Below are 23,108 nucleotides of genomic sequence, written 5' to 3'. Positions count from 1 at the left end.
TAAAAACTTCCGTATTTCATTACAGTGCTGCCACTTTGACTACTTTACAGCTTACAAGCAGAAAAAAAAATGTTAACTGTAAATATATAGCTTAAGTATACTGGTACGCGTAATATATAAACAAACCAACATTAATAATGAAAATGAAAAAAAAAATACAACAAAAAATATCGACCCGTGAATCTCAGCGGCTGAGCTGCTAAGCGTGTGTAACTCGAGCTTGTACAGCTAATTAAGCTGAAATTGGAGGAAGCCAAGTGCCCAGCGCCCAGTCGGTCGTACGCCACGCACCCAAGGTGAGCACTTTAACACAGCGGCAGGAGCGGTTAGACTGGAGTGGCGGTGGAGGTGAAGGTGACGGCGGTGCGCTATTGTTTATTACAGTTACAAGCTTGTATGTGGTGCGCGTGAGGGCTAGGCGCCTAGTACCAAGCGCCAAATGCTTGAACGCGCAGAAAATGCTGCTGGAAATACAAAAAAAAATAAAACACACACATGTTGTTGTAGCTTAGTTTGAACGCTCGAGTTAATGTAAGTGAATCCTAAACATAATTAACTCAAAGCCTAAATTGCTTAACGCACGCTGTTGGTTCAAAAAACAACAAGCTTACAACAGCACTCAGCTATTTAGTTACAACCCAGTTTGCCCAGCAGCCCCTGCAGCCAACTCACCTGCGTGTCTGCTGCGTTTTACCTGATTTGCCCACCTGTTCAGCGGCTGTAACAGACACTCGCCAAAAACTCGCCAGCAGTGCTTCACTTTTGTTTTTGTTGCTTTTTTCTGTTTTTTTTTTTGTCTTTTTGTTTGCTCCTTTTCATGCCGTCCACTTTTGTTTTGCTTTGGGGAACTCTGAAAAATTTAATTTTCAATAAATCACACGCATACGGCAGCGCCTTTGCTGCTTGTAGAAGTAGTTTGTGGTTTACTGGAAGCAGCGGTAGGTCTGCGCGCACGCAAACTGCCGCAACATGCTTGGTAATTATCGCAAATGGAATATACGAGTAAATATATATATATGACCATAATTTAATGATTTCGGGATCCCGAAATATGATTTACTTGTTTCTCCTATATGAATGCGCTGAATAATTCCGGTTCTAATATATCCCTTTTAAAATTAAATTAAAATTAATAAAACAAAATAAAATAAATAAAATAAAATAAAATAAAATAAAATAAAATAAAATAAAATAAAATAAAATAAAATAAAATAAAATAAAATAAAATAAAATAAAATAAAATAAAATAAAATAAAATAAAATAAAATAAAATAAAATAAAATAAAATAAAATAAAATAAAATAAAATAAAATAAAATAAAATAAAATATAATATAATAAAATAAAATAAAATAAAATAAAATAAAATAAAATAAAAAAAAAATGAAATAAAATTAAATAAAATAAAATAAAATAAAAATAAATGTAAATTTTTCATTATTTGATTATCATTACAGAATATAGCCGAATTTCGTTATCGTCCACGCTGCTCAACCATACTAAAGGACGGGAATAATGAGGAACTTGTAGAGTTTGATTTTGTTTCGACAAGCTACCACTCATTTATCGAACATAACATTGTATTGGCTTGGGTACAGAAAAAAATCATGTTTTTTTAACCAAGTGAGTACAAAAGGAAGGGTTTTCTGTACATTTTTTTTCTGTGCCCAAGCGAGTACAATGAGAGGGAATGGGCTAAGGATATGACTCATATATATAAAATATTGCACTTAAAGAGATTTGGATCAAAATAGGTCCATGCCATCGGTTACCCTTCATATAACAAATTAAATTCTCATATATTGAATATATAGACTTTCGTCATTGTGGTTAACTTTTATATGGATACATATTTTTTTTTCATTTCAAATATTATCGCTTTGAATTGATATACAACTTCCATAACTTGAACTTCTATAACTCGAAGATCTCCATAACTCGAACTCTTGAAGAGGAAATAGAGTAAAACTTTCATACAAATTTCCTTCCATAAATCGAACTTTTTGGTCAGGACATAATACAAAATTTTAAATTTTACTATCGAGGCAGAATTTTAAAAGAGTCCCTCTATATTGTATGGAGGCAAACAAAAAATATAATATTACACATATGGATTGCATAAATCATCTAACAAAGGCATGGGACATAAACGTCAAGAGCCAATAATAGCAAACTGCAACAAACAAAATTACAGAATAAATGTTTTAACGTATGTACATAATACTTTATGCGAATGTTTTAATGAAAATTCTATAACTCGAAGTCTCTCTTACTCGAAGTTTTTTTGTGGATTATGGTGATTCGAGTTAGAGAAGTTCGATTGTATTTCCATTATTACTAAAATTTTCCATCAATATACTTATTTTTAATACTCCTGAACAAAATCAATAGACTTAAGTAACGAACTCGATACTCATATGGCTTCAAATACACTTGAATTGAAAGCATGAACTATACAATAAACTTAATATAAAAAAGAACAGTTAACAGTATTGCACACATGCACCATATTTACCGTTATAACCATAAATCGTAAATGCAAGATTTATTAAGTAACACATGTAAAAGTTCGACACTAAATTTATAGCAAACCATAGAAATCATGTCGGGCAAACCAATGGCGCCTGCAATTGTTGCACTACAAACGATCCTTCCCGCTCTCATATGTGTGGATTTGTGTTTCATATGATTGTGAGTTTTATCTGCTTGTGGCTTCTATGTGTTAGTTCTATATTATGTTTTTGCTAGCGTTTGTGCGTTCTAAATACAGCTAGCGCCAGTGTTGGTGTGCTGGCTTTGCCCATCTTCGCCTCATTTTCTCGATATGTTCGAACTTAATTAGTTTTTAATTATTTACAACATGCGGCTCGTACTAATAAAATCATGTTAAATTATGGCCGCTTTAAAGTAAATTTCGTGCAGAGCAAAGCATATTTGTTTTCAAATATTTTTTTTTTGTTGTTTTAAACATTTTAAATGGTCTATGTTTGCATTAGAAATGGTCTATATGCCTCGCTTGTATGTAAGTCTGTGAGCTGCAGCAAATTGGCTTTTAGTTCGGCTGTGGCGCATGCTCGGTGCAGTTTAGATGACGCCCTAGTTGCATGCTGCTCCCACCCACTAGTTCAACACGACTCTTCCTGTCTTTTTATAGTTTGAGCTGTTGTATTTTCATTATTTTTGTTATTGTTGTTGCTTTATTTTCCGTCCGTTCGCGGCTTGTTTGTTAACCAGCCATGACCCTGTCTCTCAGTTTATAGGTCTATTTAATGTCGTGCACCATACGGTTTTCGTTTCATATTAATTTTCTTTTTAAACAGTTCTTCCACTTGTTGTTGTTGTTAAATGTATCTAGTTAAGTTTACTAATTTTTGCTTGTAAGCTATTTGCGTTGGTAAGTCATAAAAATTAAGTGATCTATGTGGAGAATGGTGCATGTTTACAAGCTTATAAATTTAAAGAGAGAAAGCCAGGAGTCTCAGCTCATAGTTTTATGGGTACTTATGTGGGCTCTAAATGGTGGTGGTGGAGTTTTTGTTTTTTGGATTTTTTAATGTAACGGTTTCGGTTAGTTTTATCGTAGAGTATATAAAAATAAAATACTACAAGAATTAGAAAAGTCATCTCATCCTTTGGTGCACTGCTTTGGGAGTTATTCTAAAGGCAAGTGTAACAGGTGTCGAATTGGAGACTTATAGAGTGTGTGATTAATGTGTGTGCTTAATCATTAAAAGATCATGGCTAATTTATAATATTCAGTTCAGAGCAAATAATGACATACTGATTAAACTATATTGTATTGCTGCTGGCAACTCAGTTCTTTGAAATTTTTTTCTTACGTCTGTGATACTTCCGTCTCATATGTATATACTATCATATTATGGATAAAATCAGATTTATGTATATATGCTATGAATATTGATAAACTCCATATAAAAATACTCTTTTCGAGACGTCTTATTCGTTATCAGTAAAATTCATTCAAGAATATGCGTCCAAAAGAAAATTAAATACTTGAACTCAGCTGTAATCGGATAACTTACGGGAGAGAATTGTTACTTAAATTGTCCGTAACTTCTTTACTTAGAAAATGATTATCAAAAGACCGTCTTTGCAGAAATAATGATCCACTCCAACGAAGATCTTTGACCGCTTTGTAAAAGCAGAATTTCATCAAAATATTTCGTGATTTTAGTTCCAAGAACTTTATTTCCTTTAGCAAGCGCTATGAAGTTAAATAATTATTTATTCTGTAGTTAGAAGAAGCTTTTGGTGTTTCTGCCGCCAAATTGAAGAAACAGTTGAATTCTGAAAAAATAGCCTTATCATACTACGATGACTTTTACTACGAATAATAGTAACCAATAGAACATCGTCTATCATCGTCAAATCGCATGGCCGCCAATTGACTGGGCCATTTCTTGAGATGACACGTTCACCAAACTTAGTATCATTAAATCGGTTGTGACATTCACTGTGTGGTTTGTGGCGCCGTCCTGTTGGAACCACATATTGTCCAAGTTCATATCATGAATTTCGGTCACAGTAACGTGCCGGTCTTGATCATCACGTAAGAAGTACGGCTCAATGACGCCGCCGGCCCATATTTTTCATGGGGTACGTGTGGATTTCTGCTTGACCAATAACGCATATTTCGCTTATTGACGAAGCTATTCAGCAATAAATGAGCCGATCATAAATTGAACGTAGCGCTCTTAAAGTTGAGGCCACTGACTCCGAATTTCGGTAGTAAATTTTAATAATTCCGACTCGTTGTTGGACCGTATATCTTTCCATGATGAAATGGCTAATCTTACTAAAGAGAAATATCAAAAAAGCAGAATATCAAAAAATGTCTATTTTTGTATAGCCTTTATTAAAAAAAGAGGTGCGTGGAGTAATTACGCGCGGAAGAAGTTATACTTCTTAGTGATATTCCAAGAAATGCATATCATTTTGTATGAAAGAAAACTAGCGAGAGGGAAAGGATAAAAATATGGTGGAGTGACCAACACTTTCTTAAATTCACATTTTATAAATTTATTATGCACATTTTATAAAGCAAAGTCCAAATCAATTATCATTTCTGGGTTCTGACGGATTGATATCTATAATATTTACAATTGGATTATGATAACTAAAATACGATATGAAATGTTTTACATCTATTTTATCTATATTTCTCGCAAATACCGCATTATTATATATAATTATTTGTATAAAACCTTGGAATTTATTCATTAAAATCACCACTCAGAACTCGTTTTATCCATTGTAACCGAGCGATCATCGAAGAAACATAATTTCTAATATGCCACAAGACAAAATTAGAAATGAAGTTCATAAACCTCACGCTGTCAGATAAAACGATATACCTCCTCATCGCGTGTGCTAATACTTTCGATTTGCAAAGAAAGTAAATGAAGACTGACTACAGAAATGATCCTGTGAAGTATAGTCTCTTTCAACCAAAAGTCACACAAAATAGTTGAGAATTCGCAGAAATGAAACAGAAACGAAAGAAAAATAATGCGCAAGCATACAATCATACATATGCGTACACATGTGAATATGTCACCAACCAAAAATTTAAACATTGTTCTACAAAAACAAGAATTGCTCAAATAGCATAAGCATGGCAAGTGCTTTAAGTTCTCTGCTTTACTCTCATTCACTCTCTCTCTCTCTCTCGCGCGCGTTAATTGTTCAACGCTATTTCCTCTCCTCTGAAGCGTTAAACAATTATCGCAAACTTTTCCGAAGTCGTATAAGAAGTATAACTTAAAAAAAAACCTTTATTACCCATACTATTTTTATACATTCTCCATGGAGTTTAATTTTTTGTTTGGAACTTTTTCGGTTATATCTTCCTAGTACGAATTTTACTTGGCACGATCACATTACATAAATTTCAACAATAGGTGGCATATATATGTATGAGATTCTCTGAAGACTACCCCGACATCGAGTTTCGAGGTGATTGAAAATCTAAAATTCGTCAGGAGTCCATTTTGTAAATGCTGCTTTTAATTTTTCGCTATTTTGTGCCTCTTTGGACTCTTCGAACGGTAAAACTTTTAGACAGCTGATGAGAGTATTCCTCATATGTAACCAATGGAACTTCAAAGATAGATTCAACTCTCTGACGTTTGATACAGTTTATAATAGATTTTCTTAAATTTTTGTAGCAATCTGCACTCTAATCAGGCTCAAATTTTGAAATAGGATATTTACTACTAAATCTATTTATTTTATAGGACTGTTTTTCATTGATGACAGTCCTGGACGTGTACTGTTTTTGCTATTGTAGTCACAGAAATGTTAACGAATGATGCCAAGTTAACAGCTTTTAGTTGAATAAAAGTCAGGCTTCTTTCTGATTACATTGACACCACTGCCGTGGAATCGCATAGACGGATACTCTAGGCATGTGATTATCATTCGATCGTTGGTAGATTAGATAGGAAACATCATTTAATTGACTATTGTTTTAATCTCAACAACTCAAAGTTGATAGCAAGCAGAATATTTCAAGTAGTATCGTATCTGGAACCTTTGTCAAAGCCAAGAATCCAAGTAAGTGATTGAACGCATTCACTGAGCTAAGAAATAGTTTGTATAAGGTTTTTGATTGTTTTAGGCTTCTTTGGTCTTGAGATTTCCAACTACTTCTTTCGGCAGATTACTTTTGAAGATTTCCTAGATATATCTAAGTTCCTCATACTCTAATGAGACAGTATATACTGTTTTCATCGAAGATTCTAAGTTAGAGTAGTTATTTTGGGGGTCTGAGATTTACCACAATATTACCTCACTAATTCCTGATCTAACATCCATTTATGATTATGATATGAAAGTGACGAGCTTTGATGGCAGATTAAATAAGACAACCGATCCTTAACCGAGAGTTAAGTTGATACATTTTAAAATCGTGTTACTATCATTTACTTGAAACGAAAGGTACAGAAATCATCAAAATTGGCATCTTGTAGAAAAAAATTAAAGAAAATAAAATTTAATCGCCAATTCTCCTTTCAAAAGAGCTCCAGTTACTAATTACAGTTACGACTACAAGCTAACGGTAAACTATATACAAATGTGGACGACAAAAAAGGTCGAAATTTAATATAACTGCATTTACGCTTAAATCTGTATTTGCATTTGTGTAAATTTATTTCAATACAAAAACAGTGCAGAACGCCGCTTAACAACTCAATAAAGACACAACGAATGCGACCAAGCCAAGTTTGTGGCTTAAGTCTTTTGTTTAAATATGACAAGATTAATCGAATGTTATTAATTTGCCGGCAAAGCGAAGCGACGCATCGGATGGCATGAGCGAGCGGGTTTTCTGAAACCGAAAAAAGCACAAACAAAAAATGCTTAAATTTTGGTGATGCCTTGAATGCCATATATAGTACAAATGCGTATGTTTGAGTTAGTGTGTATGTTTGTATGTGTCTCTGCCACAAATAATAAGTATGTGCCACATTAAATGCAACGATAACTTTATTTCATTTGAATGGCGATAATTTCATTGGCGAGATACGAGGAAATTTTCGAGCTTAAGTTAAGCGCACACCGAAATATATGCAACAAAAACAACAACAATTTGGGGCGACAAATACCACAAGAGACATAAATAAAAGGGCGGCAACCGGCGAGTTAAAAAAAAAACAACAACAAATGATAAACTATATGTGTGCAGTAAAAAATGGAGCACTTGTAAGATCAGTCCGAAGCTGGCTGGCAAAGGGTAAATGAGTTGTGGCGCGCGCTCGCATGACTCTTACTTGACTTAAGTTGCATTTGGGTTGTTGTTGGCTGCATACCAAGCGCTAAGCATGCACTTCAGCCTCAACCCAAACAACAAGCAACAATTAAACTAATCGACAGCAATTTGTTATGAACAAAATACTTAATGAAATTTAATTATGTTGTCGCATTGTTACGGCCGAGAGTGTGGAGCACGCAAGAGAAATGTTGCGGCAACATGTGGCTGTGTCTATATCTGTATCTGTGCCTATATTTCTCTCTGTGGACAACAAAAGACGCAGACAACTCATTTGCATAACAAAGTGAGTCGTACTTAAGTAAAGCACTGTAACGGAGTTGCCACTGCGGCAGCATATAAACATGTGGCATACAGCAAATGTTGACTGCGCTGCTTTGGAAGCTAGAACTTTTTCGCTTTAATTCAATTTATTTCTTTTCTTTTTTAAATTTTATTTTATTTTTTATTTTCTTCATCACTATCATTTTTGTTGTTGCTTTACAACGCTGAAGTGTTAATGAGTCGGTCCAATGCTTGTCTAAACACACGTGTTGACTAATGCGTTACAAGTGTTTTGCCACAAGTTGCAATAAATATCTACAAATTGCTTGCTATTTAGACGGAAATCAGCGCTTCTAAGTTAGCAAAAATATTTTTTTTCGGGAAAAAAAATCTGTAAAATCTTCTTTCGCATTTAATACACAAAACTCTATACTAGTACTATCCATTTTTTTCTCTCTCTGGCTACCACCACTAATTATCTTCACTTTTTTTGCGCACTTTTCTAACGCTTGTCAAACATGCCACCAACTGTTGCTACTGTTGTCTGAGTTACATCAAAAATGTTGTCGCTTTTAAGTGTTTCCGCTTTAATTTTGGTGAAATTGGGCGCTTTTGTGCAAAAACACAACTGAGTGTTGCTACAAATTTCACCGCTTTTTTCGGGGAGATTTTACTCGTCACTCGTTGCTACTTCATAAATTATTGCGCGAATTATTTCATTAAGAGCTGTGTCTTATTGTTGTTATTGTGCTTAGTTTGAGTTTTCTTAGTAAGTAGTTTAGCTAGATCTATTTTGTTGCTTACTAAGATAAATTGCTTTCGCAGTTTCCGCTTTTTGAACAGACATCTCAGTACATTGACCTGGTTTTGATAAATGTCGACAGATTTGTTTGGAAGAGAAATACGCGTGCATGTAGCAAGGGTTAGGTACAAGAAGTTTAAAAAAAAAAAATAAATTAAAAAAGTTAAATATCAAAAATAATTAAAATTTTATCTCATCCATTCTCAGATGGCGCTAGTGCGATTGAATCGATTAGATAGAATATGTCTTAAACTTGTCAAAGAAAACTATGTGGGGAAAATAATTATAAAACTACAAGAGATTACTTTTTCTTCACAGAAACGCTTTCAAAGTATTTTCAACATTGCCTTTATTTCAACTTCTCCTTCAAGCTGAAAGCTTGAACGCGATCTATTAAGAACACTTTTAATACAAGTACAAGGAACTTTTAGTAATTAGACTTAACTATGATATTAATTTTATATACTCAAGCAATATACATACATAGGCTGGACTTCCTTGCTATCCAAGTGTCCAAAAGCAAACCCTAATTCTGAACATGTTGTATTACAAAACACCATCTTAGGAGACATAACCTCTATATTCAATTTAATATCTGTCCGAATAGTGAGTTTTTCACGTTTGGAAACAAAAAGAAGTAGCTGGGGGTTCAAATCTGAAGAAATTGAGGAATGGGACATCAGTGCTAGATTTGGCAGTGGGAACAACTGTCGTGGCCGAATTTTCTGCAATTTCTCGTCGAATCGTCCCAATAACTCAGATAGCAGATTTTTCTGCCCGATATAACATTTTTTGCCTACTTCGGAGATGGTTCGTCGGGTGAAACCTACATGTGCAACTATTCTTAGGGCTCGGATGGGTACCAGCATATTTATGTACATCTCATTGCACAGGAGTTAATTGATCAATTAACCATTAATCAGCTGAAATGAAATTTAACAACTTCTTATGAACAGTAAAAACAATTTGTAACAGTTGATCGTTAATCGAGTAGCCGGCAGTGCGAAGTGCAAAAACTGATTACTCAATTATAATCTTAATGTATTTAATTAATTCGCCTGTGCGGAAAGGCTTTCATCATTTTTGGTTCCTATGGGCGACTTTATTTCCACAACCAAAAAAATCGAGCAACGGCCGATATTTCTGCTTTTAATTTTTCTAAAATCCGTGGGCGTTTAGTGGTCTGTTATGGCTGAAATTTTGACAGTAGCATTTCTTTTGTTATATTGGCGGCATCTGGAAGTCAGGCTAAGTGCTAAGGATCATCTATTCCTCAAACCATTAGAAAGATACCATTCTCAAAAAATGTAATTTCGTTAACAAACCGAAATACGAAATTCTATCATTTTACTAAATCGATATTCTTAGAACCTAATTGAGGAGTTTTTATGAGAAAGTTTTTAGCAGCGGGAATAAATTACAATGGTTGTCATTCGAATTTTTTCATAAGTTGGTCAGGTACTATATCGATTGCAGTTCTTGTTTCAAACTGTTTGTCTTTTTATTTAACTTTAAGGGAGTTCTGAAGCTATTTTCACATTCTCTCATTCAATTTCACTTTCTGAGATATATTCTCACAGAATGACAATATAATTCCTACTGTTATTTCTGTCGTAATAATTCATTTCTAGTCAAGGGAATTGATCTTCCAAGCTCTCGGCTTGTTACACTGTAGTATTAAACACTTTTTAAAGCTTCCCGACACTTCTTCTACCGAAAAAGAGCCCAACAAATCAGCTTTATTTCAAATGTACCGCTACACCAAGCGCGTTGCAACAAAGTCTCTTGGCGTTGCACATCAAATAACATTAATTTTATGCTTGAATTACAATTCGGAATTGTTGACAAATCCAATGAACCAAAAGTAATTTTAAACAATTTAAAAGAATACAAATAAAAGAATATCACCTTGACGGCGTATTTCACTTCCTTGCTGAATAGCTTTAAAGCGTAAAACTAACTTCTACTCACTTGAGTACGTGATTTTCACTAACGAGCCGCCCAAATCGGCTTTAACAACAAAAGGGCATCGCTAACCATTGCACTCAAACAGAATGCAGTTAGTTTCCGTGGAGAAAAAAGAATGTACAAATCCGGAAAAAAGGAAATTGGAATTTTGCGCAAAGTTAACTGAGCAAACGTCAATATAACTGTGCAATAAAAGCGCATAATTCGCAAATTGTTGCCGCATATGGAAAATATGCAACAACAGCAACAAGACTATAGCTCAAACTATAGTTAGCGGCTAACACTTGGCATCTAGCGGCAAGTCCATAAGTGTTAAGTGTAGCAAATAGTTTAAAATAGTAATTTTAATTGTTTTCTCTTCAGCTCAGCACTTCATGGCTGCTCAGCTGCGCTGCGGCGTTGCCTTCAACTAATTGTGGAGACATAATTTATAGTACTTGCTGTATTTCCGTAAAAATACACACTAAAGGGAATTTTGCGACAGCTCCAAGCAGCGCTTTTGTGTTCTCATGCTATTTGTGACTTTATAACAGCTACTAGATGAGACATTTGGTTTTAGAACTTGTCGCATTTGCATGTATTTGTTATTGTTATTTTTTAGTGACAAGGAAGCCTAAGCGGCATGCTAAATATGCAGAAGTCAGCTGCCACTGGCCTTTAGTTGCTGAATTTTGAACATGAGCTTTAAATTTGGTTGGGATACTTAACAATAATGAGTAAGCGACACGGTTTAGATATATTTTTCTACTATATCCTTTTTTTGGTTAATGATAATAGCAAGGAAGATGTGCCTAGAGCCATCTTTCAGAAAAGTCCTTTTTAAATGATCTCTCAACTCATTAAGATCTTATAACATATAGGTTCAAAAGAAGGAAAGGAACAGTATTCTGTATGATCCCTTGTTGATAGTAGACTATATGAACCATCTTAAGACTGACCATATTAGTTATATATCACATTGCTCACATACGAAACTTTGTGGATTCCATCATGAAAGAATGCGACGGCTTAACGGCCAGATTGAATCAATACAATTTTTGATCCGTTGTTATGATGTGAAGTGTATTCTAATGCATCAATCAGAACAAATGTTAATGAAAAGGAAGAGGACTGGGCTATAAGGCGGGTAAGGCAAGACAGTCACAGTTTTACAAATATTTTTTAATCGGTCTTGCAACATGAAACAGAGCGTTGTCATGATGGAAAATTATTGTTTCGTATCTAGTCACAAACTGTAGACGGTTTTCAGCAATCGCTCGTTTCGAATTCTCCATTCCTAATTGTAATACATTCGCTAAGTTAGAGCATGTTCACCATAAACTTCCCCCAAAATACGATAACTTTCGGAGATTTGTTTCATTTAAAAATAAATGAGAAGAAATCTCCCCAAAAAAAAACATTCTCAGGCACAAAGTTCGACAAATGTGAGTGAAAAAATATTGATTTTTTCGCCTCTAATGAATGGAAACACCCGCTCAAGGATAGTAGTTTTCCGACAAATGTTCTGAATATTAGAACAATGGAATAATAATCAAGTAGCGTCATCTCTTGGCAAAACGCATGAACATAGTTATAGACACAATATCAAGAAAAAATATTCTGGAGAAACTTCCTCTCTGTAGTTTCTTTATGTCAAGTTGTTTGTAAGAAGTATATAGGTATAGAAGTGATCTTTTCCATATTCAAGATCACATTAATGTCACAAAAGTTAAGAGAAAACTTCTAAACAGATATTCATGAAAGCTGTCAATCATTTAAAAGTGTGAGATAAGATGTATATAAGATTTACTAAGTTAAGTGACAGTCGCGAATAGAAACCCATTTAAAAGTAGGATTTATTTGTAACCCTTAATTTTTAAATTTGGTTTAACTATAACCATTTGTATTCGAAGAGCTTTTGCCTTGGTGAAAGCTTTATGGAAAGCTGTAATGGAAGCTAACTAAACTGTTGCTTGAAGTTATTGTGATGGTTCTATTATGTCATAAGAAAATTCAATTCAATTCCAGGATTTTTTCCTCACTTACTATGACTTCACTATGAGTTTCCAGAAAGCTTTCTAATTTAATATGTGGCGAAAATTTTACCAAAAAAATTTGATTTTTGATTTAAATTCTGTCAAAAATTCATATTTACAATTTTTCTTTTTTTCATTTTCGTTCATTAATTAGATTTATCTATCGAAATATTTTTCGTTTATTGTTTTTGGATGTACCAATCATCTTTTTTGTGGACTCGTCATGGGGTCTGATACCCACCTAACCCCTTAAGCTAGTTTAGAAAGTATTCAGGCATGTTCTGGAAATCGTGCGATTTCAATTCGGATCAGAAATTGCAATTCGTACGATTTTGTTTTAGGTGTTCTGCAATTCGTGCGATTTCATCTGATTTCGAATTTCAATTCGAAACAGCTGATTTCTTTGTGACAGTTTGACAAAGCAAATAAAACAGAATTTGTTGTTCCAAATTTTTCAATAATTTGAAATTAAACAGTTTTTATTACAGAAAGAATGTTTTTATGGCCATTTAATTGTTGTGATCGATATTATTTAGGTATAATCGAAAGGCGGCATTTGAGAGATCATTCTAATCCCCTGATTCTACGTAAGTTTGGCTTAAACGTTTCTACTTGTCGACTTTAGATGATTTCTTTTTGTTACAGATTTGATTCCAGATGTCGGTTAAGTAAGCATTTATTTTCGGATATATTTACCATTAGGAAGAGACAAGAATGATAGAAGACAAGATTAGGACAGGCGTTTACAGTTAGCTTTTTTGGGTTTTGAGTTCCTGTTGAGTGACAACTTTCACGACCCCGAACACGCGAGCAAAACAAAATTGCACGGTGGTACGAAACAATAAAACCAAAACAAAGAGCTGAAGTCAAGGCTAGTGCTTAATTATTATTTAAAATTCTAAGTGAAAAATGTATTAACTTGAAAAAAAAAACAACAATAGTATAAAAAAGTCGTCTATAAAGAATTTTTTTCACTTTTCCAACCAACAAAAAAGTTGGCAAAATGGCGAACTTTTTGTAACAAAACATATAATTTTAATTATAAATATGCATGATTATATTGGATCATTTTATAAATGAAAATTTTAAGAATTAAGTTCATTGTGATATTTTATCTGCACATTATTCAATTTGGTTCACTATGTTTCACATTTCCGTTTTCCATTTGACAATTCTTCTGTTGCCTATTCCCATTCGTGGGTCGTGAACGCTTTAGTCTGTCGTAATCTTGTCTTCTATCATTCTTGGGAAGAGAAACGTCCACACCTAATTGAATAAAATTGGTGGCAAGTCAAAGGTTTTTCGCCGAAGGTTCATATCAACATTCAATTGAAAAGGATACCGATATTGGTATGGCTAGAAGTACAATGTTCAAAATTGTATTCGAAGTGATTAATGTTTTAGAAAATATTTTGTGTCCGAAGTGGATTAAGCTTCAAATGTATGAAGTGGATTCCAGAAAATCAAAACTTCATTTTGTGCAAAAATTTGGAATACTAGGAGTGATAGGATGAATTTATGGCACTCATGCAGCTACGGTAAAACGATTTATGAACGAACATCTTTTTTAACAGAAAAAACGAAAATTCAGCAAGCCCTGATATATACTATATGCTTATTAATATTTAATAATATTATTTTTGTGTTTTTAATAAAAATGTACATTCTAATAAATGTTTCTTAAACAAATCGTTGATTTGGATTCAAATCGCTATCGTTTATCTTGCCGAATATGAAATCGGAAAATTGTAACGATTCCGATTTGCAGAACAGGCGACAAAAGGATTTGGTGATATTCGAAAAAAACAAAAACGGAACGCTTTACAGAACATGTCAAACGATTTGAAAACCGAAAATGCGAAAATATTGCCTGAAAACGATTTGCAGATCATGGCTGATTATTTAGAAAATACAATGGACCAGCTAACGAGCTCATAAGCAATATTCTAAAAGTATTTTTTAAACTTTGAAAGCGTTTTTTTATCGAAACTTAATTTCCTGTGTTATTTCATCCTGGAAGACATCAATAGGCACCTACTAAAGTACCTACGTGACCATATTTTAACACATTCCTTTGATTAGCGCATATAAAGACTAATAAGTCATTGATTGGACGCTGGTTACGTGTTGTTCTGGCGATTCATGTTGCTGTTGTTGTAGCCTTCCTTCAACACTTTTGGGAAACTATATCGAGTAGGCAGTACTTAGCCGAATATAAAAACATTCATTCCTGTAACGTAGACGCGACTCTCGTGGGAACGGATGGTATTTCCTCTTTGTACATCCTCAGCATTGATACATTTTCCAGTTTTCTACATGTTTTATGGAAATAAGAAGAGAATTCTGATATTATAATAGAAGTGTTCTCAACCTACTTCCTTGTAAATATATGTCGAATAAATTATTGGTATCGATGATAGTAACCATAATGAAGTTCGGCTAAAATTAATATAATGACATATATGGCATGTGGCATGTACTCATTGTAATTGATCGCAGACCAAAATTAAATAATTAATCATTTAGTATATATATTTCTGCATCCATTTTTGCTTCATTCAATATTTAAAAGCAACGAAAATCCAGCGTTTACTGCAAAATGAAACTGTATACACGAGTAAATTGCTATTGATTAAGCTTTCAGTTTTTTAAAGCGCATTGCGGAAAGCGTTATGAGAGTGAGAATATATTGCAACTGCCACAATAGGTGCTGATTGCTGCACTTATTGTTGACGTTGCCACCAACAAAGTGCGCACAAACTCGCTGAGTTGAGTATGGATCGGAGCTGGAGCTGGTGTGTAAACTAGCTGCCAGTGTAATGATTAACTTTAAAGTGTAATGGAAAGGATATACAGCGTTGCATAGTGAAGCATAGCAAAGCGCAGTATAGCATACTATAACGTAGCATGTCATGGCATAACGTAACATAGCACAACACAACATGGCATAGCACCGTATATATACCGACTCGCTACATATTATAGCTGCCGCATTGATAAATGATTTCGATTAGTGCGTTCTTGTAATTCGACGCCTATAAATGAGCCTTGGATTGAGGAGTGCAGTCAGCCAAACAGCAACAACAACACTACTTCTATACGAGTACGTAAGTAAACAGAAAGTGCTGCACAAGCATAATAAATATGGTGTCTGGCCTCCGAGCTTGTTGCCACGAGTTGACAGTATCTGCGCTTAGCTCGCTATTACTCCGCTTTTTATCAATATCGACTTTCCGCCGTCCGTCGGCGGTTGCTGCGACGCTCTGTCCGCGTTTTCAACGCTTGATTGCACAACGATGGTGGTGTTGACTGTCAATTACAGCCGTAGTCTCTTAAACACACACACACAGCGCTCTCTTGCTGTCTTATGGCGGCCGCAAGCGTTTTGACAAATTGTCTCTAATTGAAAGATTAGCTTTTGTTGTTATACTTGTAAGTTGTTGTTATCGATGTTGTTGTTACATTTTTTTTGCCTCTTCATAGTCGTTTGATGTGGTCTCCTTAGCAGCAACCGCTGCATCCTTTTGGAACTCTTCTTTCTTTCTTGTTGTTGTTGTTATAGCTTTTTATAGCGTTTTTCACACATTCTTGTTTCCAGCCAGCCACGCTGTCTCGCTTATCAATTGCGTCGATCTTACACGTGTGAGGTTTTATTAATCAAAGCAAAATGGTTTCGGTGGGTTGGCATGAGGGCGGGGCATGTTTACATAAGCACGATGCAGATGGGCCGAGTAGATTCAGATTCACATACACACGCACACACGTTAATTGTAAGCTGACAAGAAGAAAAAACAAAAATAAGAGCAAAGTTTATAAAAAACAATAACAACAACTCTAAAGTGCACCGCACAAGCTGCTCTAGCGCTGTGGCTGTGGCGAGGCGTCAATGCAGGCCGCCTCTTAACGAGACACTTCACATGTGTAGAGATGGCTGTAAAACAAACATACATACTTACAAACATATATACATATATGCCGTTGTTGTTGTTGTTCGCCACAAACCGCAGCTGTGAAAAGTCCGTAATTGCTTGTGGTGTGAAAAATAACAACTATTATTGGAGAAAATGTAAAAAATGTTGTAGAACATGTGAAATGTGGGTTTTTTTTTGTTCGTCGCTGCATCTCTTTCATTATAATTCTAAGCGCTTGACTGCAAAATAAACAAAAACAACAAGAACACTCATATGCGCTTAAATTGGTTATGGAGGTGTTGAGTGGAATACCAACGTAATTGTAGCGCGGCGCTTATGAAGCTGAAGGGGAATTTTTCTATTTCGCTATTAAATCTGTGGGAATTTCTGGATATGAAATTAATTTTCAAGCTCATTTTTTGTGCTAAAAGTATTATTGTGTTTTTTTAAGTAGTTTTAAGCGTAATTGGCAAAGAATGTGTGCACATTACTGCAAATTAATGTAGATCTTTTGTTATTGGCTAAAATTTTATATTGAAATGAGTGGAGCAATTTTGGTCAAATGCTTATGAGACGCTGAGAAATCGGTGATTTTTTCATAATTTCTATCTGGTTGTGTGAACTCTAGATAATTTCATAGAAACTGCAATCTGGGTATCGAGCTATGTAGATGAAGAAATTGTCGCTGTATTATTTCTTTAAAATTAAAATTAAAATTGAAATAAAAATTAAAATTAAAATTAAAATTAAAATTAAAAATTAAAATTAAAATTAAAATTAAAATTAAAATTAAAATTAAAATTAAAATTAAAATTAAAATTAAAATTAAAATTAAAATTAAAATTAAAATTAAAATTAAAATTAAAATTAAAATTAAAATTAAAATTAAAATTAAAATTAAAATTAAAATTAAAATTAAAATTGAAATTGAAATTGAAATTGAAATTGAAATTAAAATTAAAATTAAAATTAAAATTGAAATTAAAATTAAAATTAAAATTAAAATTAAAATTAAAATTAAAATTAAAATTAAAATTAAAATAAAAATAAAAATAAAAATAAAAATAAAAATTAAAATTAAAATTAAAATTAAAATTAAAATTAAAATTAAAATTAAAATTAAAATTAAAATTAAAATTAAAATTAAAATTAAAATTAAAATTAAAATTAAAATTAAAATTAAAATTAAAATTAAAATTAACATTAAAATAAAAATAAAAATTAAAATTAAAATTAAAATTAAATTTAAAATTTGAGAACTAAAATATCGCTCATTCATACATAACCCATAATATACCATACACTTGCAACATGAGAGCTCTTCAACTGCCTTTCAATATCCATCTTTCATACCATTGACGCACCCTTTTCGCTGGCCACTTTTATCCTTTAACACAATATCCAAATCAAATGACAAATGATCAAATTTACATAACATAATGCATTCAGGCAGCATCCTATTTAATATAATTTTTCATATTCCAACTCATGTTCTTCGACGTAGAAAACAAAAACAATGCGAAACGATAAAATGCTGCGAAGATCATTTTTCTTCGTTTGAACTTTTTGTTGGCCGATTGTGTCTTCCGCTCTTGTTTTTCTTGTAATGATGTTAAGTTGTTGTTTCTATTTTTCAACTTATCACAGTCGGCTTGTTACACTTAAGAGCCTCATTTGTTCTAGAGCAAAATTGAGAAGGAGTGAACAAAAAAGTAAATGTGTGTAGACTGTCTATGGAGCAGTTGGAGGCGAAAATTTTGTGTGGATCCAGAACTGTAGACAAAAACAACTAAAGAACTCTTCAGATTACGAAATCATTTTTTTCTACTATTTTATAATCGCCGGTCACTTCTCTAACATCTTCTCACCTCAATTTGAGTTGCTAACTTGCGTCACTTCCTTGCACCCACGTCTCCACTTTTATTCTCTTTTTATTTCACATCGCCCTTCTTTCTCCCTCTTCTCCGCTTCACTTCATTGCTCTTAAACGCTCATTCATTTGTTTTGAGTAATTTGCTGCGATAAGACTATCTGCTGAGCTGACATGTTTCACGCATTACAAGAGTAATGAGCGCACTGTTCAACGCATTAATGTAACTTAAGTGGATGAAATGGATAAATGAGCGCATGACGCGGTGGTTAAATGAATGGTGGATATTAAGAAACAATATCGAAAAGGAATAATGAATACAAATTAAATGTTTAAGTGAATAATGGAGTGTTAAGGAGGAAAGAGACGGACGAATGAGATTTTTCGAAGAAAATAGAGAAGAATCAGCACAGCAAAAGGTATTTCTGCTGAGATGACGAAATAGCTGAGAGTTAAATCGTGGTGTTGCGAATTTTGGTATGGAATTAGAAGTTCTAAAAGATAGCCCAACTGATGTGTAAAAAAGTTATTCTTTTTTATAAAATCTCACAGAAATTTCCAGCCAGAAAAAGAGGTAAAATTGTCTATGACATTTAATTATGTTTCTAAGATGAACATGGATATTTTTAAATTCACCAAAACCTTCATTCAACTTATAACGAGTTCGTTGCTTAAGTCCTTTGTATCCACTTCCATTCAAATTACTCAATCATTATCAAACTTAAATGAAATTTCTCCTTCATATAAGTGTGAATACGTGCTTTTGACCCCAAACTGCGCACAATTTCGCCAATAATTATTCACACACTAACTTAGCACAGATGGCACATTAACTTTCCACCCCAACAATTTGTAGCTTACAACTAAATTTTCACACCACATGGCAGTGCTGCCACCTGTCGCTTCTTATAAGCGCTGAAAACATATACAAAAAGCGAAAAAAGTCGCAAATCTAGCACAAAATGCGTCGATTTTAATTTCCTCGCTAGACAAAATTATTTCATAGCATAAATCTAAGCGTGATCCTGCTGCGCCGGTGCGCTGTGTGGCAGGAACAACCGTAAAATACACGGCTGCTGCTGCGATACGCGTTATTGCGAAAAATTTCTATATCTACTAATCGAAGTGCTCAAGGTGGTGTGTGCCATGCGGTGCGCTGTGAAATAATTTGTTTTTGCTGTTGTTGGCGATTTGTCGCAAGTGAAATTGCACCTCCACGCAACTATTCGTTGGGTTTAATTGAATTATTTGTTGTAAAAATTTTCCGCGGCGCATGTAATTGAGAGCAATATGTGTTGCGGACAGGAAATGCAAGTGGTTGGGTGCAAATTGATTTGAAAATAATTTAAATGGTTTTGACGGGAAGTTAGAAAGGAAATTCATGAATACTAATACACATATTTATAAAGAGAATTCTATAACTTGACATGCAATTCCATTTCAAAGTTTAAAATTTTCTTAGAGCAGTAGCTTCGTAGCTAGTTGCCTAAGTAAATACATGTGTTTTACAGTTATATTCACTTCTTGGACATTACCATGCAAAGACCTACATCAAAATTGTGAAAATGTATTTCTAAACAATTTGAATGAAATGTTTTCCATTTTTTATATGAAATTAGGCCCCTGAACTTCTTTTTCACAAGTTTTAGCCAATTTATAATAGAATTGGCCAACTTTTACAGTACTGAAACGTTTATCTTCGCCCATTCCTCCTCAATGGCTTGTTTGAGCTATCATACTGCTTTGTTTAGCTAAAAAAATGTTGCGGAGAATATGTCCCATAAATCTTCAATTGAATTCAGATCAAAATTTAATGACGAACACCGAAGTTACGAAATATTACCCGACTCAGAAAAGGCTTTAGTATATTCTCGACGTGGATAAGCGCGTTATCCTGCTGGAATATCCAGTTGTCGCCTTAACAAACGTAATAAGTTCATTGTTCAGCAATTCCATATATATTTTGCCTTCATACAACTCGGAACAAGGCAAATGGCCTTTGGCGCTAAGAGCAGCCCGCATTATTAGAGATCCACCGCCATGTTTGCGCTTATAGTAAGTATGGCGAGGGTCCCGTTGATCCGTCCAATACTTATGATCCATATACATTTAATGTTTTCTCATCATTAAAAATCAAATTTTGAAACTCGACTTCTTAGAATTTGTATTTTTCGAAAAAAAGATGCATGCGTTGTTGTTGAGATTATATACGCGGGTTTAGATACTTTGCATTCATATTTAAGGCTTAAGTCTCCTTTCAAAATTTGTTGTACACGTTGTCTTGACACTTATAGAGCAAATTCCGTTTTATTTTTGAGCAACTCATCATGTTCTGAGTTGCCAACTTGCAAATACGCCATATGGAACGTTCATTTATCGAAGATTTTGGTCCAGTACGCTTATATTTTTTTACTCCTCGGGGTTTCTAAAACATTTCGTATGGGTTTTTCGATGCCATATTATAATACTTCAGCAGTATTTACATAAATTTACAACATCTTATTTTTCTGTCGGAAGCTCTCAATAAATTCCAGTTTCTTTCAGGCAGAGGTGGCAGTAGATATAATGCTTCGAAGTGCGGCATCCTTCAGATAGGAGCGTATTCACTCCGATAGCAGAGCGACAATACTGTCCTTGGATTCGATGACAATACGCTCTAAGCTAGCTAGGGAGCCGACTTGTGTGGATTAGCTTGCAAGAGAGTGTACTCTAGCAACATTGAACGTGAACGTGTGGGTAGTCCGTGGTCCACTTGCGGAAGGCGAAAAGGAATCATCCAAGTACTTCCTCCATCAATGTCCAGCATTCGCCAGACTTAGGTTAAAGCACCTTGGTAGGCATATCTTCGGCCAGTGAAGTGACTGGAATCGACATTAGCCGACTTAAGAAATGTATTATAGAGTACAAGCGCTTTTTCGCAATAAGGGTCTTAGTGATCCGTTAGGAGTTTTCCGGGTGCCACAATGGACAGTCGAATAGAATCGAAAACCTTTCAGAAGAAGTATTCAACTATTATATGAGTAATAGGAAAGTGTTTCAATCAAATCAAGACGGTTGATTTCGATTCCAGCTGGTTCACCTAGATAGTTGAAGATACTTTACTTTACTTTATTATTGTTCTGACGTAAGGAGTGTACAATATATATAGAACTTTTGAAATGGTACTACGTCACCATCTTTCAGACTATTTCGGCAATTAGCTTCCGTCATGATCTGCCTTAGTATTCATGGATGTTATCTGTTTTAATGAATATTATATTTTTCTTCAGCATAAGTTTGCAAGAAGGTTTCAAATTTCACAAACAATTTTAAGAACGTTGCCGATTTAACTGTCATGAAAACGGTCAGGATATCTATCCTACAGGTTATGGTGACTTATAATTTGAGATTAAATGCCCATAAATTTGTGAATAAAGAAGCAAAACATCAATTAAGGAAAAGTGAAAACTTCATTTCATTAAATTTTAGCTGTTGACCCCAGCGACCTTATAATATATTATAGAATTTTCGAAACATGGTAAATTTACAGTATTTTTTTTCTATATTGTTCTTATAACTTTTTTGGGGTACTTAAAAACATGTAGTACATACTTATTGAAAATAACTTTTTATTTAAACATTTTGTATAATATAATGTGTTAAAAATTCTAAATATTTAAGAATTAAGAAATACACCTTTGTCACGACCGACAATAAAAAATTATTTTATGACTTGGCATTTCTATTTTGGATATAATTCCAAAGTATACTCCAAAATGAAACAGTGCAGTGGGTCGATGCATTAAGGTGAGATTTGAAATCAATTACACATACATATGATTAGTATACGATATAGTCCAAGCGAAAATCCAATTTAATATGTAGGCTCCAAGCAAATTACATGAAAACAAATTGGGCCCACCTTAAGCAGCAATAAAATATTAGTAGCATTTATTTAAATATAATTATGGCAATAAATCGTTTATAAGCCGGCAATTAAGTGCACGTGTTGCATAATTCAACAACAACAAAAACAACAAATCATAAATGCACCACAACATGACTGGCGGAGTTGCTAGAGTGCAAACTTGAGGCGTTAAAATTTCCATTAATTGTTGTTGTTATTGTTATTGTTGTATTACATAATATCCAAAGCGCTGCAGTTGCAACAGAAATCGTTATATAAGTGCATTACAATTGATATTAAAATTCCAACACTCCATAATTAACGCCGCTCTTAGCTTAGCTTTTTTTCAAGCAAAAGCCACACATTAAGTGTGCTGCGTACGCAAGTGTGCGCCAAAACATGCAAATCCAATTAACGCATTTTTCAAAGCATTAAATTACTCTATCAAGGCGCTTCGAGTAACAATATGAATATGAATATGCAACAACAATATTTAAGTGCTGCCTAGATGGCCCAAACACATCAATAATGTATAAAGGTGGGCGGTTAAAACGCCTCAATTTATGCTAAATATTATTTATTACCAACGCATGTGCGTATG

General features: G+C 33.9%; 1 non-coding gene across 1 annotated transcript; it reads right to left on the bottom strand.

Moving 5' to 3' along the window:
- Positions 1-5,247: 5,247 nt before the first annotated feature.
- LOC128921846 (small nucleolar RNA U3) lies at positions 5,248-5,461 on the bottom strand. The gene has a single exon (XR_008471153.1). It is a non-coding gene; the product is annotated as a small nucleolar RNA U3 (small nucleolar RNA).
- Between the last annotated feature and the right edge of the window lie 17,647 nt (positions 5,462-23,108).

The sequence above is a fragment of the Zeugodacus cucurbitae genome, chromosome 4 (genome assembly GCF_028554725.1).
Source record: "Zeugodacus cucurbitae isolate PBARC_wt_2022May chromosome 4, idZeuCucr1.2, whole genome shotgun sequence".
NCBI lineage: Eukaryota > Metazoa > Arthropoda > Insecta > Diptera > Tephritidae > Zeugodacus > Zeugodacus cucurbitae.
Note: the sequence above shows the minus strand (reverse complement) of the source record. Positions and strands in the feature narration are given on the sequence as shown.